The sequence below is a fragment of the Schistocerca piceifrons genome, chromosome 8 (assembly GCF_021461385.2).
Source record: "Schistocerca piceifrons isolate TAMUIC-IGC-003096 chromosome 8, iqSchPice1.1, whole genome shotgun sequence".
Lineage (NCBI taxonomy): Eukaryota > Metazoa > Arthropoda > Insecta > Orthoptera > Acrididae > Schistocerca > Schistocerca piceifrons.
In genome coordinates, this window is record NC_060145.1 from 433,732,774 (window position 1) to 433,749,010 (window position 16,237).

The following is a 16,237-nucleotide window of genomic DNA, read 5'->3' on the forward strand; positions in this document are numbered from 1 at the left end:
TGGAGGAGTAGATGTTTACAATGCACGTGTCGAACGTGTACGTGAGAGAAGCAGCAGGGTAAATGCTAGTACATTACAAACATCGAATTATAGTTAATAAAACATAGGAATCAGCAATATTGGGATGCGCATACTGGCCTGATAGTCTGTATTCATATGAAGAAACCATAGTTTAGACACATCCTTGCCTATGTTTAAATAACAAATTTGTAACGACTTACTAATTTGTTTAATTCTAAAAGTAACTAGTTGTCACTGCTGCTGATATAATTACCTTTTAAACGTGTATTATAATGTACTATGTGTGCTTTGTGTGTCTGCTTCAGCTGTTATGGACTTTATAAACTATAATAATTGTGGATGTTGATAACTTTGTAAATAATGTATTTATAACCATGGTTTGATTTTCAACAAGCTCTTTTCGCTGCGGCGATGTATTTAGTTTTTTCGTAGTGTGTCTGTAAGGGTGAAGCCTGGCTGACATAGCTATGCCACATCGTCGCCACTTGCCGGCTACAAACCGCCCAGCCAAACATTCAGCGCTCACAAAATACATTTGCGAACTGGTCGCTAGTAATGTCACAAGAGGTTGTCTGCCATTTCGTTATTCACAATTCAGACTTTTTTGACCACGTTGTTAGGGCCTGCCCCGCCTAACAACCTCTGTGTCGTTCAAAAAATGTTGATATGTGTATGAATTGGTTCAAATGGCTCTGAGCACTACGGGACTTAACATCTATGGTCGTCAGTCCCCTAGAACTTAGAACTACTTAAACCTAACTAACCTAAGGACATCACACCACACTCAGTCATCACGAGGCAGAGAAAATTCCTGACCCCGTGTGTATGAATTGCTAAGGGATCAAACCGCTGAGGTCATCGGTACCCAGACTTACACACTACTTAAACTTACTTAAACTAACTTGTGCTAAGAACAACACACACACCCATTCCCGAGGGAGGACGCGAATCTCCGGCGGGAGGGGCTGCGCAATCCGCAACATGGCGTCTGAGACCGCGCGGCACACTGTGTCGTGTATGACGGTAGATCGTTGCTGCATACTTCGACGAACACAGCACGGAATGCTGCAGCGTTGACCCTCTTCAAGTGCGGAATACGGATTACCACACGGTATTCCACTTTATCAGTAGGCTGCGTAGTGTTGTCCCGATTTCTCTGGCGACGTGTTGCAGTACTGCGGCACGTGGACTTCAGTGGTTACCAGTACTGCATACACGTAGCCGGAAACGGACAAGACGTTGATTACAGGTACGATACTTAATTTTGCGAGGGCAAGCTAGTCCTGTTAGTGGGCTATCTGTGGCAATGTTACAAATTCCTTTTCAGTAGAACTACCCGTATGATACTCAGCTGACCGGAACTAGACATTTTTGCTAACAAAAATAAAGAGAATGAAACAATGTCCCAAAACAAATACTAACGAAAGATTCCGAAACAACTGTGACGCATCGTGTCACTTCTTTAGGCTTATGATTTGCCTCCACATATTTCAGACGAACTGGAAATAAAAAGAACGATGATGTAAGACGCTTTGGAGAAAATCAGTTTTCTCATGGTCTTTAACACAACATGAAGGATTGTTTGGCAGATAATGCATTTGTGTAGGACTCTGTAGTGATCACACTAATACAGAAGCTAAGAAAACTCAAAATTTTTGTATTAAGACACTTTAGAAATAAAGTAACGAGTCAAAACGCCTTCAGCCGTCTAAATTTCCAGCTGTTATTTCATTTGAGTAACTAGTTTCAGCGCTACATTACACCATCTTCAGGCTCCTTCTGACAGACGTGTAGCAAGGTTCTAAGTCAGTGCAGTCAAACTATATGGCCATTTACGTCACGTATTTTGATACTCACAAACTCATCCATCAAAACGTATAGATGAACTGCCTACACAGTGCGGACAGAAACAGTCTGACAAGGTTGTGAGGACGCTACAGGGTAGGTTCTACTAAGAAATAGAGAGCCGACAAAGAAATTCGATGGGTTGCGCCATGTATAAGCCGTGAAGGTAGCCAATCAGGCCGTTGCGCACGAAACTTCAAGGGCCCCGACAGAAAAGGTGTCGCCAAACGTGTTCGTCGTTTAGTTTCTTAAAACTGAACAAGAGAGTGATAAAAAATTGGACATAGGACAGAACAAAGGATCGAATCCAAGCCTTTGGCTGAGCAGCCTCGTGCGCTGTCATCTACGCTATGAGAACAAATGACACTAATTGCATCTGACGGCCTGCTTGAATTAGCGAGCTCAACTTGAGTGATAATCAACTCGGAAATGACGCAAAGCATCGAATATTTTCTTAACCATTATTTCTTAGGACAACCTACGGTCCAACAGCCTTATAAACTTTTCAGACTATTTCTGACCACCTTGTACGTACAGGGTGTTACAAAACGATACTGACAAACTTCGAAGTGTTGTAGAAGACGTCTTGAGGAACAAGTTGACGATAGGAACCAATATCCAGAAACTTCATCCACCGACCCTTGAGAGTGCCGAAGATACAGGCGCCGGCGGCTGCCGCTACGCCACCCCTTGGGCAGCAAACGTGGCATCGTATGCGGACGGACCTTAACAGACAACATTGCGAGAGGTTCCGCTTACGATCCGTCAGCGTACAAGGTCACGTTTGCCGCGCGGGGTAGCCGCACGGTCTGAGGCGCCTTGCCCCGTTTCGCGCCTCCCCCCCCCCCCTCCTCCTCCGTTGGAGGTTCGAGTCCTATCTCGGGCATGGAAGTGTGTGTTGTCTTTAGCGTAAGTTAGTTTAAGATAGAGTAAGTTGTGCGTAAGCCTAGAGCCTGATGACCTCAGCAGTTTGCTCCCATAGGAACTTACCACAAAGTTCCAAAGTCACGTTTGCTGCCGAAGGGGTGCCCTAGAGGCAGATGCCGGCGCCTGTAACTTCGGCACTGTCTAGCGTCGGTGGATGACGTTTCCAGGCAGAGGTTCTCATCCTCTATTTGTTCCTCGGGACGCCCTCTACAGCCTCTCGGAGTTTCTTTTTGTTTTGTTTTTTTTAACATCCCGTAGAAAAAGTTTGTACGCAACCCTCAGGGCGTGATACGTGTTTGCACTTGTTTCCTTTTTTTTTTGTTTCTTTAATTCTATTTTTTATTTTATTTTGCTTAACCGGAGCATGTAGGTAGCGTTACTTCTACTTTCTATGTGCAGTTGTGTTCAGATTGTAATGAGATAACCATCTGCGTGTTCAAGTATGTAGTGCACATCATGCCAGTTGCTGCCATCATAGCGTCGCAATTTCAATGGCCTGCGACATATAAACACGGAGGAGCTGTAACAGTCCACCGCGATATATTCCTGCGTACCGTCAGTGAATAGCGGAACATCTCGCAGTTTTACCCGGTTCTACTCTCACAGATCAACCCAGTACGGAGTCCAATTACGCTGCGGATGCGCCGTTTTAGTTGGCAGCCGAGCAAACGGAATAGAATTGGGACGGGCGGGACACAGTAGGGAGACTAGCTGCGACCGCTACACCACTACGGGCAGAATAGGTGCGCCCGCTGCCTACGTACTCGAATGGGATGCGATTTGCGGTGACTCCTCCAGAGACGGACGACAATGGTCGGCTGATCCCCGCACCGACATTACCATGATAACGGCGCGCATTAGCTGCGGGGCCACACGGCTCATTGTGTCGCGCAGAGGTCTCGGTTCGCTAATGGGGATTATTTCGCTGTAATTCGCCGCGGCGCAACGGGCGAGTGCGCCCACACTATCCCCGACACACTCACACACACACACACACACACACACACACTCACACACACACGCGCCAGGAATGGCTCCGCCGAGTACGGTAGGGGGGAAGAGGGAGGGAAGTATGAGGTAGGGACTGCGCTGAGGGAACGCGGAGAAATTACTCGGGGTTTTTGCGGCATAGAAAGACCCATACGGGAAGAGTGGGACGGAATGGAATGGGATGGAATGCGCAGGCTGGGCCGAGCGTATTGACTGGCTGCGTTCTTCCCGCCGATAGGCGGCCGCGCACAGGGCTTCCGTGCTGTGCAAGGGCCGCGGACCGCCAGGAATGCCTGCTTGTCTCGCCGGAGGGGGTATAAGAAAGAACACGCGCCACTCTGCCGATTTCGACAGCGCGGTTCAGACCTGCCAGTGCAGCTCATTGTTCAGAGGCACGTTTTCGGTGAACGGGAGCGCATTAAGCCGTCGACTTTGGTTACGCTTCTCGGCTGCATACTATGGAAAACTGCACCGTCATTGCAACGGCGAGAACAGGTATTTATGAGATAATAAGAATGCAGACCGAATAAAAAATATTTCCGAGATTATTAAAATTTAGATCTAAGGAACTACGCTAGAAAAATTATTTTGAACGATTAGTTTATGAGCCCACTCGATATGTAAATGGTTACGAAAGCAAACTTGACCTTTTAACAACAAAAAATCCTGGACAAATAGTGAGTGTTGTGCCGAATACAGGGATTAGCGACCACAAGGCAGTTGCTGCTAGGCTGAATACCGTAACACCTACAACCGTCAAAAAGAAACGCAAAGTATAACAATTTTGAAAAATGCTGATAAAAATGCTCTTAACGCCTTTTTAAGAGACAGTCTTCACTCCTTCCGATCTGATCATGTAAGTGTAGAAAAGTTGTGAAATGTTTTTGAAAAATGGTTCAAATGGCTCTAAGCACTATGCGACTTAACATCTGAGGTCATCAGTCCCCTAGAACTTAGAACTACTTAAACCTAACTAACCTAAGGACATCACAAACATCCATGCCCGAGGCAGGATTCGAACGTGCGACCGTAGCGGTCACGCGGTTCCAGACCGAAGCGCCTAGAACCGCACGGCCACACCAGCCGGCGAATGTTTTCAAAGTGATAGAATCAACAGCAATTGAGAGATATATACCACATAAATTAATAAATGATGGTAGTGATCCCCCATGGTACACAAAACGGGTCAGATCGTTGTTGAGGAGCAACGAAAAAAGCATGACAAATTTAAAAGAACGGAAAATCCCCAAGATTGGCAAAGTCTTACAGAAGCTCGAAATATATCGCGTACTTCAATGCGAGATGCTTTTAATAATTTCCACAACGAAATTCTATCTCGAAATCTGGCAGAAAACCCAAAGAGATTCTGGTCATACATAAAGCACACCAGTGGCGAGACGCAATCACTGCCCTCACTGCGTTATAACAACGGTGGTGTCACTGATGACAGCGGCACTAAAGCAGAATTATTAATCACGGTATTCCGAAACTCTTTCACCAAAGAAGACGAAGTACATATTCCCGAATTCCAGTCAAGAAGAACTGCGAAGATGAGAAACATAGACGTAGATATCCTCGGTGTAACAAAGCAGCTTAAATCAATAAAGGCAAGGCCTCCGGTCCAGATTGTATACCAGTCAGGTTCCTCTCAGAGTGTGCTGATAAAATACCTCCATATTTAGCAATTATATACAACCACTCGCTTACAGAAAGATCCGTACCTAAAGACTGGAAAATTGCTCAAGTCACACCAATACCCAAAAAGGGAAGTAGGAGTAATCCGCTGAATTACAGGGCTATATCATTAACGTCGATTTGCAGTAGGGTTTTAGAACATATACTGTATTCGAACATCATGAAGTACCTCAAAGAAAACGATTGATTGACATATAGTCAGCACGGATTCAGAAAATATCGTTCTTGTGAAACACAACTAGCTCTTTATACTCATGAAGTAATAAGTGCTATCGACAGGGGATGTCAAATTGATTCCATATTTTTAGATTTCCAGAAGGCTTTCGACACCGTTCCTCACAAGCGTCTTCTTACCGCACTGCGTGCCTACGGAGTATCGCTTCAGTTGTGCGACTGGTTTCATGATTTCCTGTCACAAAGGTCACAGTTCGTAGTAATAGACGAAAAGTCATCGAGTAAAACAGAAGTAATATCCGGCGTTCCCCAAGGAAGTGTTATAGGCCCTCTATTGTTCATGATCAATATTAACGACATAGGAGACAATCTGAGTAGCCGTCTTAGATTGTTTACAGATGATGCTGTTATTTACCGTCTTGTAAAGCATCAGTGATCAAAACGACTTGCAAAATGATTTAAAATGGCTCTGAGCACTATGGGACTTAACATCTATGGTCATCAGTCCTCTAGAACTTAGAACTACTTAAACCTAACTAACCTAAGGACATCACACAACACCCAGCCATCACGAGGCAGGAAAAATCCCTGACCCCGCCGGGAATCGAACCCGGGAACCCGGGCGCGGGAAGCGAGAACGCTACCGCACGACCACGAGATGCGGGCACAAAATGATTTAGATAAGATATTTGTATGGTGCAAAAAGTGGCAATTGACCCTGAATAAAGAAAAGTGTAAAATTATTCACATGAGTACTGAAAAAAATCAGCTAAATTTCGATTACGCGATTAGTCACACAAATCTGAGGCTGTAAATTCAACTAAATACTTAGGGATTACAAGTACAAATAACCTAAATTGGAACGATCAAATAGATAATGTTGTGGGTAGAGCAAACCAAAGACTGCGATTCATTGGCAGAACACTTGAAGGTGCAACAGGTCTACCAAAGATACTGCTTACACCTCGCTTGTCCGCCCAATTCTGGAGTTTTGCTGTGCGGTGTGGGATCCGCATCAGGTGGGACTGACGGATGACATCGAAAAAGTACAAAGAAGAGCAGCTCGTTTTGTATTAACGCGAAATAAGGGAGAGAGTGTCACAGACATGATACGTGAATTGGAGTGGCAATCATTAAAACAAAGGCGTTTTTCGTTGCGAAAACATTCTGTTGGCACCCTCCTACATAGGGAGAAATGGTCATCACGATAAAATAAGAGAAATCAGGGCTCGCACAGAAAACATTAAGAGCTCGTTTTTCCCGCGTGCCGTTCGAGAGTGGAACGGTAGAGAGACAGCGTGAAGGTGGTTCATTGAAACATCTGCCGGGCACTTTATTGTAAATAGCAGAGTAATCACGTAGACGTAGATGTAGAGATACAGCTATGCGGTTTGATGCAAATGGTAGCTTAAACTTGGAAAGTTTTTTTGCGGATACACTTCTACATGTACTGCCTTTGTTTCCCCTAGAACGTGTAATCGATATTCGACTTGTCTCCACGTCTTTGCCAACATATCTTCCGTAATGCTGGTAAACTTATTGCTTCACCCTCAGCTTAAACGCTCAACGAAAAGTCAAGAGGGGCTGTGTCTGATGTACATGGTGTCCATGATGTTGGGCCGTCCCTACCGATCCATCTGCCTGGAAAGGTTTCATCCAATGACTGAAGAACAAATAATTCCCATTGTGAAGGTGCGCTATCTTGCCTATGGCCTCTATTACTGTAGTGAGGTGCAACATAAAGTTCCAACACGTCCCGGTAATGGTAGGTTCTGTGAAAAATAACGGTCCAATAATTATCATGTACAGTCAACCACACTAGAAATTCGTTTTCGATCTGTTCCTGTACAACAACAGAACCCAGCCAGAAGAGAAGGCTTGTGGAGTACTGCATACAACTGAACAGTTCGTGGATGTAATGAGTTCCCTTCTCGAAAGTCTTGAAATTTTCTGACTGTGAGGAAATGATCGTTGTCGTACTTCGTCATAGTTCCATATGAAATTCGCGATTCTTCGCCACTTTTGTTTCTCATCATTTCTCCCCTCGTTCTTTCCGGTTGCGGTAGATCCATTTGATATTGTCCACTGTAACTTTCGCCTACCCCTGCGTAGTATCGTTGGAGTGGTACGCAATAATTTTCTTCCATCTGTTGTGAATGTGTAGCTGAATGCATTGCACTGTACTCTTCGCGACCTGGCTTTCCATCGTCAGGTATTGGTTCGGTATCTCGTCTGGCTAACCTTGCTGCTTCATTGCACGATCCAAACTGTCTTGAAACATACATTTGTGGTTCCGCATGTGTTTGTGATGACGTTTGTTCATCAAGAATTTCGAAACGTGCTTGTTGCTGTGCAGGCTGTCTGATTTCACGTATGTTACTTTCCGTCTGTGATTGTAATCGCAAATGCGTAATATCTTCGTTAATTGCTTGTTTTTCCGGTGCTGTTACAGATACGGGTGTGGTTGCAGACTCTGTGCTTGTTCGATCCTGTTCACTACGCACTTCAATGGTTTGCAACAACTCTGTTCGCAATTTCTGAAATTTTCGCTTCGTTTGCCCTTCTATTTTGACTATGCGGTTATCATATCTTTTCAGCACTGCTTTTGTGATACTTCACACGATGTACCTGCTGCTTGTCTAGTAATTTCGTTTATCTGTTTCTCTAGTTTCTTGACTTCTCCCTGGTTGTTGTTACGTAATGTTTTGATCTCGTCCTGAATGTCATTACGCAATGTTTGTACGTCCGCTTGTACCTTGTCAATGTCTGTTCTCAATTGATTGTGACCTGTTATTAAGTTTCCTATCACTTCTCGAGATTCTTTTGCCTCGTCTTCAATATGACATAGGTGTAACTGAATTTTTTTGTTTTGTTCTTTAATCGCACGCATTTGTCTTGTGGTTTCTGCATTTTATTTCGTCATTTCTGCATTCTGAATTTTAATTTGGTTCGCAATTTCTTTATTTTGTCTTGTCATGGTTTCCGTCATTAATTGTAATAATTCTGCCAGATTGGTGGGCCCTATTGCGTTTTCTTCCGACGTTCTACGCTCTGTGTTTTCGCCCAAGTGTTGGTTTGCAATCGATTGCATTTAACTGTGCGGTGACACGTTTCTGCTCGAATTCCTTGTACTCTGTGGTGAGGGAGCTCTGATTACTTGTACTATGGGTTCTACGTATTCAAGACGCAAGTTAGAATCCTCATCGACTGTCTCTCTGTTTTCCTGCTCCTCTGTCGTATGCTGACTTACGTTTTATATGCCTTGACGTACATTATCCTCGTTATGGTGCGTTATATGTCCTATTTCTCGCGATACTGCATCGTCTGTTGTACTGTCCTCTATTCTCTGTCCATTTTCATGCTGGGTTTCTACCTCAATTCGGTCAAGGTCTCGATCTGCCATTGCTAATCTTTCCGAATCCCTTATTTTCTGTTTTAAAAGCAATTCACGCCCCCTACTTCGAGTCAACATGCGCTCATACGATCTCACGCGTTTCATAAACTTTTTGTTCACACGACTTGACACTACCAAGACTGACAATCCATTCACTTACTTGTTGGGTCAGAACCAACTTGTCAACGATGTATCCGCCACCTGTGCGCTTGCGTTGGAGAGAAAACTTAATTCTAACAATATTAAAATTCATAACTTAATTATGCTGTTGTCTCTGCCAGACTCACTTTCTATTGAATACTTTTACTATCTATCGCTGCAGCTACTGTTTTCGACTATGTATAACTTTAGAAAAAAATTTTTTACTACGAAAATTTTTCAACAGGATATTTTTCTGACCTAGTTAGGCATGTGGTCGACCTTCAGTCATGGTATTTTACCATCCTGGCAGGGTCGCCATTTTCTAACATTCTGCGTGGTGTCTGTTTGTTCTATATCGTGTCTCCCTACCACTTTCGCGCAACTACGCTCTGAGCGTGTTTTTTAGGGAATTGACTAGTTTGAACCTGGGACCTGTTGCTGGTAAGGAGACGCCAGACCACACATGGCATGTAGAATTCAGAAGAGTTCAGTGAGACTAGCGATGATATAACCAAATACTTAATGATTTCAGCGTCAGCTCCACTGCACTCCCTGTAAAATAATCTTAATACTAACTAAATTTAGTGGAAGTGGTTCGAGGCTTTCCTATTTTTAGTTACCTGGTAAAATAACGTCGAAAAAGCAGTTAAGTTTACCATTGGAAATTTTATTCTACTCACAAAACATTGTTTATAAATTGCACTTTTGATAAAAGGAAATGTTTTAATACAGGATGGTAAAAACCAACTGCGTTCAACAAAAATGTGAACGAATATTCCCTGAGTGGGTTTCCAAGTTCTACAATGGATCGATGGATGACCTATGCCATCACATCTATAATCTAGGTTTAAATTAAGTTCCACAAGAGAGAAAACTATCAAAATGGTCTACAGTGACCCTCAATTATCTTTAATTACTTATCTAACTTGTCGTAAATTACAGTGGCTGATGTGGCTTCTCAATAACTACATAACAGAAAAATCATCGTGTTTCAGATTTTTACTTCAAGTGGCAAATGTGAACACCATGAGCTTTAATTGACGATCGACACTAGTATTACGCAAAAAGGGGGTGTAACAGATGAGACTTCTGCAGTTCTGAGTGAAGCTTTATGCGCTGTTATGCAGCATCGCGTGCGTTCATTACCTTGTTGGTGTTCGTCAGGGGGCGGCGGACAGCACAGCTCCGCTCACCTCGCTCAGAAGCGACTTCTACTCTAACTTCTCCTTACTACAATTTACCGAAGTTGGTTTAAAAAAAACTATCTGCTGTGTTTTCATCTGACCAATCAGGGTCTCAATGTTAACCTTAAGCTCCGCCTACAAAAGTTCTGTCTATCCAATGAGAAACGTTATACTTTTCGTGGTGGGGCAATGTTTTTAAGGTTTGCAACGTAACAGAGACGCGAAAATGTCTCACGCTAAAACTTGCAGCTGGTGTGGTCCCTTAGAGTTATTGTAAGATCTATACTGTTCTTCTGGAGGGCTCTGTCTTTTAACATGGGCTGGGGGGTGGTCCTGACGTAATAGAGACGCGAAAAGATCTCACGCTAAAACATGCGGCTGGGGGGTGGCCCTCTTTGTGTTATCGTAAGATCTATACTGTTCTTCTGGAGGGCTCTAGCTTTTAACATGGGCTTGGGGGTGGTCCTAACGGTTAGCTGTCGACGGTGTCCGTCCCTTATCGTAGGGCCTTCTAACTTGACACGGTTCTGCTCTCGACTTCTGTTCTCGTTTCTCCCCTCGGCACTGCGTCTGTCTCACGGTGGGAAGGTATGACATGCATTTAGGCATTCTTGTGTTAGTCTGTGGTATTCCATTTGCTCACTCGTTACTCGTATGTCTTTGGTTAATTTAATGTCACGATTTATTCGGAGCTATGTGACATACTACTGGATTTGCTTATCATGTCAAGGTTTTCATGGAAGGTGTTGGATTTGCCTGACTCCTTACACATATTACGATCAAATACAGAGCTGCAAGGTACTGGTTAATGATGGGGACACTAGATAAGGTACACGCAGTAACTGGTGTTCCGACACAGACGACACGTCATCTTAAAAGTTGGCGTTTGAATACATGGCCAGGCAAGTGGGATGTAAGTAATAACGGACGTAGACTCTACGACTTCCTAAGGGAGCATTTGAGTCTGAAACATATCGAACCCAGTCGCGCATGGTACATTTCTTAACTGGGCACAGCTTGTCCACATACTTAAACCGCATGATTCAGAGAAGACACCTACACCACATGTGGGGAAGAAAGTTCCCCACGACACGCTGTCTTCCTCCGTTGGGAATACACTGCATTTAGACTACACAGAAAGAGACGTACATACATACACAGCAATAAGAGATGAAGAACAAGGAGCCCAACTAGATACGTTAGCAAATACTATTTCAAAAACAACACATGAAGAGTTCCCGCGAACACAACGCGTCAAACATGCTTGTATGTAAAGAAGCAAGAATCGCCAGAGGGTGGACAGCGACGCCCACAGAGACAGCGACAGAAGTGACACTGAAGAGGAACAGGAGGAGGAGGAAGTTGAGATGTAATAGTAAATAATACACCTAGCACTATGAATCATATATAACATGCCAAAATACAGTGACAAATTGTACATAACACTCACATACGGATAGCGAGTACTGGAATAAATGAAGTGTAAGATGTTGACAGAAAACTCCCAATTTAGGTATGAGTACCTAATATTAGCCCACCCGGCTAGCCGCGCTGTCTAATCTAACGCGCTGCTTCCCGAGCGATAAGGCGTGACAGTCCCCGGCACGAATCCGCCCGGCAGATTCGTGTCGAAGTCCGGTGTGCCGGCCAGCCTGTGGATGGTTTTTAAGGCGGTTTTCCATCTAACTCGGCGAATGCTGGCTGGTTCCCCTTATTCCACCTCAGTTACACTGTGTCGGCGATTGCTGCGCAAACACTTTCTCCACGTACGCGTGCACCATAATTACTCTACCATGCAAACATTTGGGGCTACACTCATTTAGAGTGAGACGTTCCCGGGGGGTCCACTGGGGGCCGAACCGCGCAATCACCCTGGGTTCGGCGTGGGGCGGCGGTGGGGTGGGTGGACAACTGTGGCCTGTTGTGGGGTTGTGAACCACTGAGGGCTACGGCGGGACGAAGCCTCTCCGTCGTTTCTAGGTCCCCAGTTTAATACATACATACATTCGTACCTAATATTAATGTATATGATTGGAAACACCATTCTCCACTTCTAACAACTGCTGTGACTGTGATCGACAACTCGAAGAAACAATTCCAAGGTATTCACCGCCTGTCACAACTTTTGATGGCACTAAGAAATCTCTCCTGTATCCTATCGTAATTTTACATTCTTCTTAAAACAACAACATTTTATTTATAACTCAGCTTCAAAGTATTATTATTTAAAAAAGCATTATTCTGTATCAATTGTCGCAGGTAAAAGAAAAAAAAAACCTACTAAGAAGTTGACAAACGGAAACGGTAATAAGTACGACCTGTTTTAAAACATCAGGTAACACGTCTTTAAATTTATAGTAAATAAATAATGAATAAATATCTGCTGTACCACGATATATGAGTTCTCCGACCCACAGCTCGGCACATTATGCCTGCTTACTTTCCCGGAGATGTCAAAAGCTGCTTCATCGGAAAAACAAACTTTGTGGAGGTAGTCATTAACTGCATCGATATGTTACAGCATGCTCCTAGCAAACTCAGCACGTCTGGACTTGTTATCTGGCTGCAATCCTTGCTGCAGATGGACTTCGTATACATAGAAATGCGCCCGTTTGTGTAAAATCTCCCCCACTCTGCTCTGAGGTATTCCTGTTTGTCTGCAAACACGGCGCAGCGATATCTGCGGACTGCACAGAAGCGCTGTACGCACGGTACCAACAGCGGCGCCAGTCTCTCCAGGTCTCCCGCTTCTTGCCGTCTCACCAGCGCTGCCAGTTTCTTTAAACTATTCATACCATCCTTTGATGCCCTACTCGTCTGGCGCATCTCGATAATAGCCACATCAGAACTGTCGCTGAACCGTAATGGGCGACCGCGTTTCATGAAACCAAACAACACAATACCCCTTCTCCTGCTCAAAATGGTTCAAATGGCTCTAAGCACTATGGGACTTAACGTCTGAGGTCATCAGTCCCCTGGAACTTAGAACTACTTAAACCTAACTAACCTAAGGACATCACACACATCCATGCCCGATGCAGGATTCGAACCTGCGACCGTAGCAACCGCGTGGTTCCGGACTGAAGTGCCTAGAACCGCTCGGCCACCGCGGCCGGCCCTTCTCCTGCATAGACGTCATTGTCACTGCAGCACTCCCGAATAACGGTACCTGTAACAAGAGAGAGAGAAAAGAAATCAGATGCTCTCAGCGCACACGGAGAAGTTTTTCCATAAAAACATCATGAGTTAAGCTTCCATTTGCAAAAAAAGCCGCATAGACATGTTCAAGTTTATCCATAAAAAAAACTCTATGAGTTAAGTAACATGTGCAACAAACCACATAGCTATATCTAGCTTAGTTACTTATAAATAAATTTTTATAGTCAGAGAAAGAAAGATTTTATGTTCCTCCTACAATTCCGTGCGGCTCGATGGCCACTTCGGTGACTTGCGTGTCTATAACCTCCCCAGTTATTCAACTGGGGAAGGAAACCTACATTTCAACGTGAAATCCGAACCACATGTCATTCCAGGCCAATATTCACATTACTGAGAGGTGAACGCTGGGTTAAAGGCAGGTAGAAATATTCCATGATCCGACCAGGATTCGACCCTGCAACCGTTCAGTTTCCATGCACGTCCTGAGGCTTGACATTTACGAGTGTTGATAACATCTATTACCTGTTTGTTGTTATTTTATGTTTTCTGTGGCAAGATGTGTTAATTATATGGTTCGACTATTACCTCGAAGACAAATGTGAACCAGTGGTATTTGGGCCGGGGAAATCGTCACGTAAACATGTGATCTGTAGAGTCCTCTCTGTAATTCCGTGCGGCTCGATGGCCTGGTGCTAGTCTTTCTCGCTCTATCAATTCTGTACATCGATAAGGACAGAAACTGAAGAAATGAATCAAAATTTATCCCAAGGATCTCGTGCTTACTAGATACATGGGCTATCGACTACACCAACCTGGTAATGTGTCTAACACAGCTGCACTAAATAGCCTAGTCCAATGCCTCCCGCCCCTAACACAAACTCGAAATTCACACTTCAGCCCACCTAGATTTCCCCTTCTTGAGCCTTCAGTACTGCCAAAGATCTCCAGTACTAGAACAATACCGCAGCTTTGTACGTAATGAGGAAATCTTGCCTGTACTATCAGGTAAAGTTGATCTGTCGATCTGATGTAATTCCATTTTCCTGGAGACATGCTTAGCCTCAACTTTATCTTCCATAAGGATGGAAGCTGAAGTAACGAATCAAAATTTATTCCAGGAGTTAAGAAGGAGAAAATCAAATGGGTTGCGTTGTGAATCAGAGTTCGTGTTAGGGAGGGCTTTGGACGAAGGAATTCCGTGCTGCTGCGTTAGCCAAAATGCCAGGCTCTTGTAGTGGACAGCACATCCGTCCGGAAGGCAGGAGACCTAGATTCATGTATTGGCCTTGGCATAAATTTTGATACATTACTTCAGTTTTTAACCTTATCGAAGATAAAGCTCATCTACATCTACGTGATTACTCTGCTATTCACAATAAAGTGCGTGGCAGAGGGTTCAATGAACCACCTTCATGCTGTCTCTCTACCGATCCACTCTCGAACGGCACGCCGGAAAAACGAGCACTGAAATTTTTTCTTTGCGAGCCTGATTTCTCTTATTTTCTCGTGATGATCATTTCTCTCTATGTAGGTGGGTGCCAACAGAATGTTTTCGCAATCGGAGGAGAAAACTGGTGATTGAAATTTCATGAAAAGTTCCCGTCGCAACGAATCATATCTGTGACACTATCTCCCCTATTTTGCAATAATACAAAACGAGCTGCCCTTCTCTGTACTTTGTCATCCGTCAGTCCTACCTGATGCGGATTCAACACCGCACAGCAATAGTCCAGAATAGGGCGGACAAGCGTAGTGTAAGCAGTCTCTTTGGTAGACCTGTTGCACCTTGTAAGTGTTCTGCCAATGAATCGCAGTCTTTGGTTTGCTCTATCTTTTGTGTTAGCTGAAGAGCCAACACCGTGTTACTATTGGAGGCCGAAATGCACGCGTTTTAGCTCACGCAGGTTGGCGTGAGGAGGGAAGGACTATACTGACGTGAGGTCTGGAACATGACAAGGAATTAGAATTCAGAAAGCGGACGTAGCTAGTTTGATACTTAACTTTAATCCATTAATGATGGACGTCGCTCTTGACGGTACATGATTCACAATATTATCTGTTCAGAATAGTAACTGAATATGGCGCCTTGCTAGGTCATAGCAAATGACGTAGCTGAAGGCTATGCTAAACTGTCGTCTCGGCAAATGAGAGCGTATGTAGACAGTGAACCATCGCTAGCAAAGTCGGCTGTACATCTGGGACGAGTGCTAGGGAGTCTCTCTACACTAGCCGTGTGGCGGCGCTCGGTCTGCAATCACTGACAGTGGCGACAGGCGGGTCCGACGCATACTAACGGACCGCGGCCGATTTAAAGGCTACCATCTAGCAAGTGCGGTGTCTGGCGGTGACACCACACTACCCACAACATTATCTATGTGATCGTTCCAATTTACGTCATTTTTTAATTGTAATCCCTAAGCATTTAGTTGAATTTACAGCCCTCAGATTTGTGTGACTTATCGCGTATTCGAAATATAGCTGATTTCTTGAGTTAAGACTCAGTATTTCTCCTAGGAAAATCTAATTACATCAGATCTATTTTGCATATGTTTGCCAATACTGCTATCACGGCCTGGCAAATCTGAAAGCCCTCTGCAAGGTATGGATGTCGCTGATGGCTAGACAGCAGTGCTACGATCTGCGAACGCGTTTTCGCCGCTGCGGCGCTGGCTAAGGAGGCACGTCTGTCTTGCGGCCGCCCTGTAAC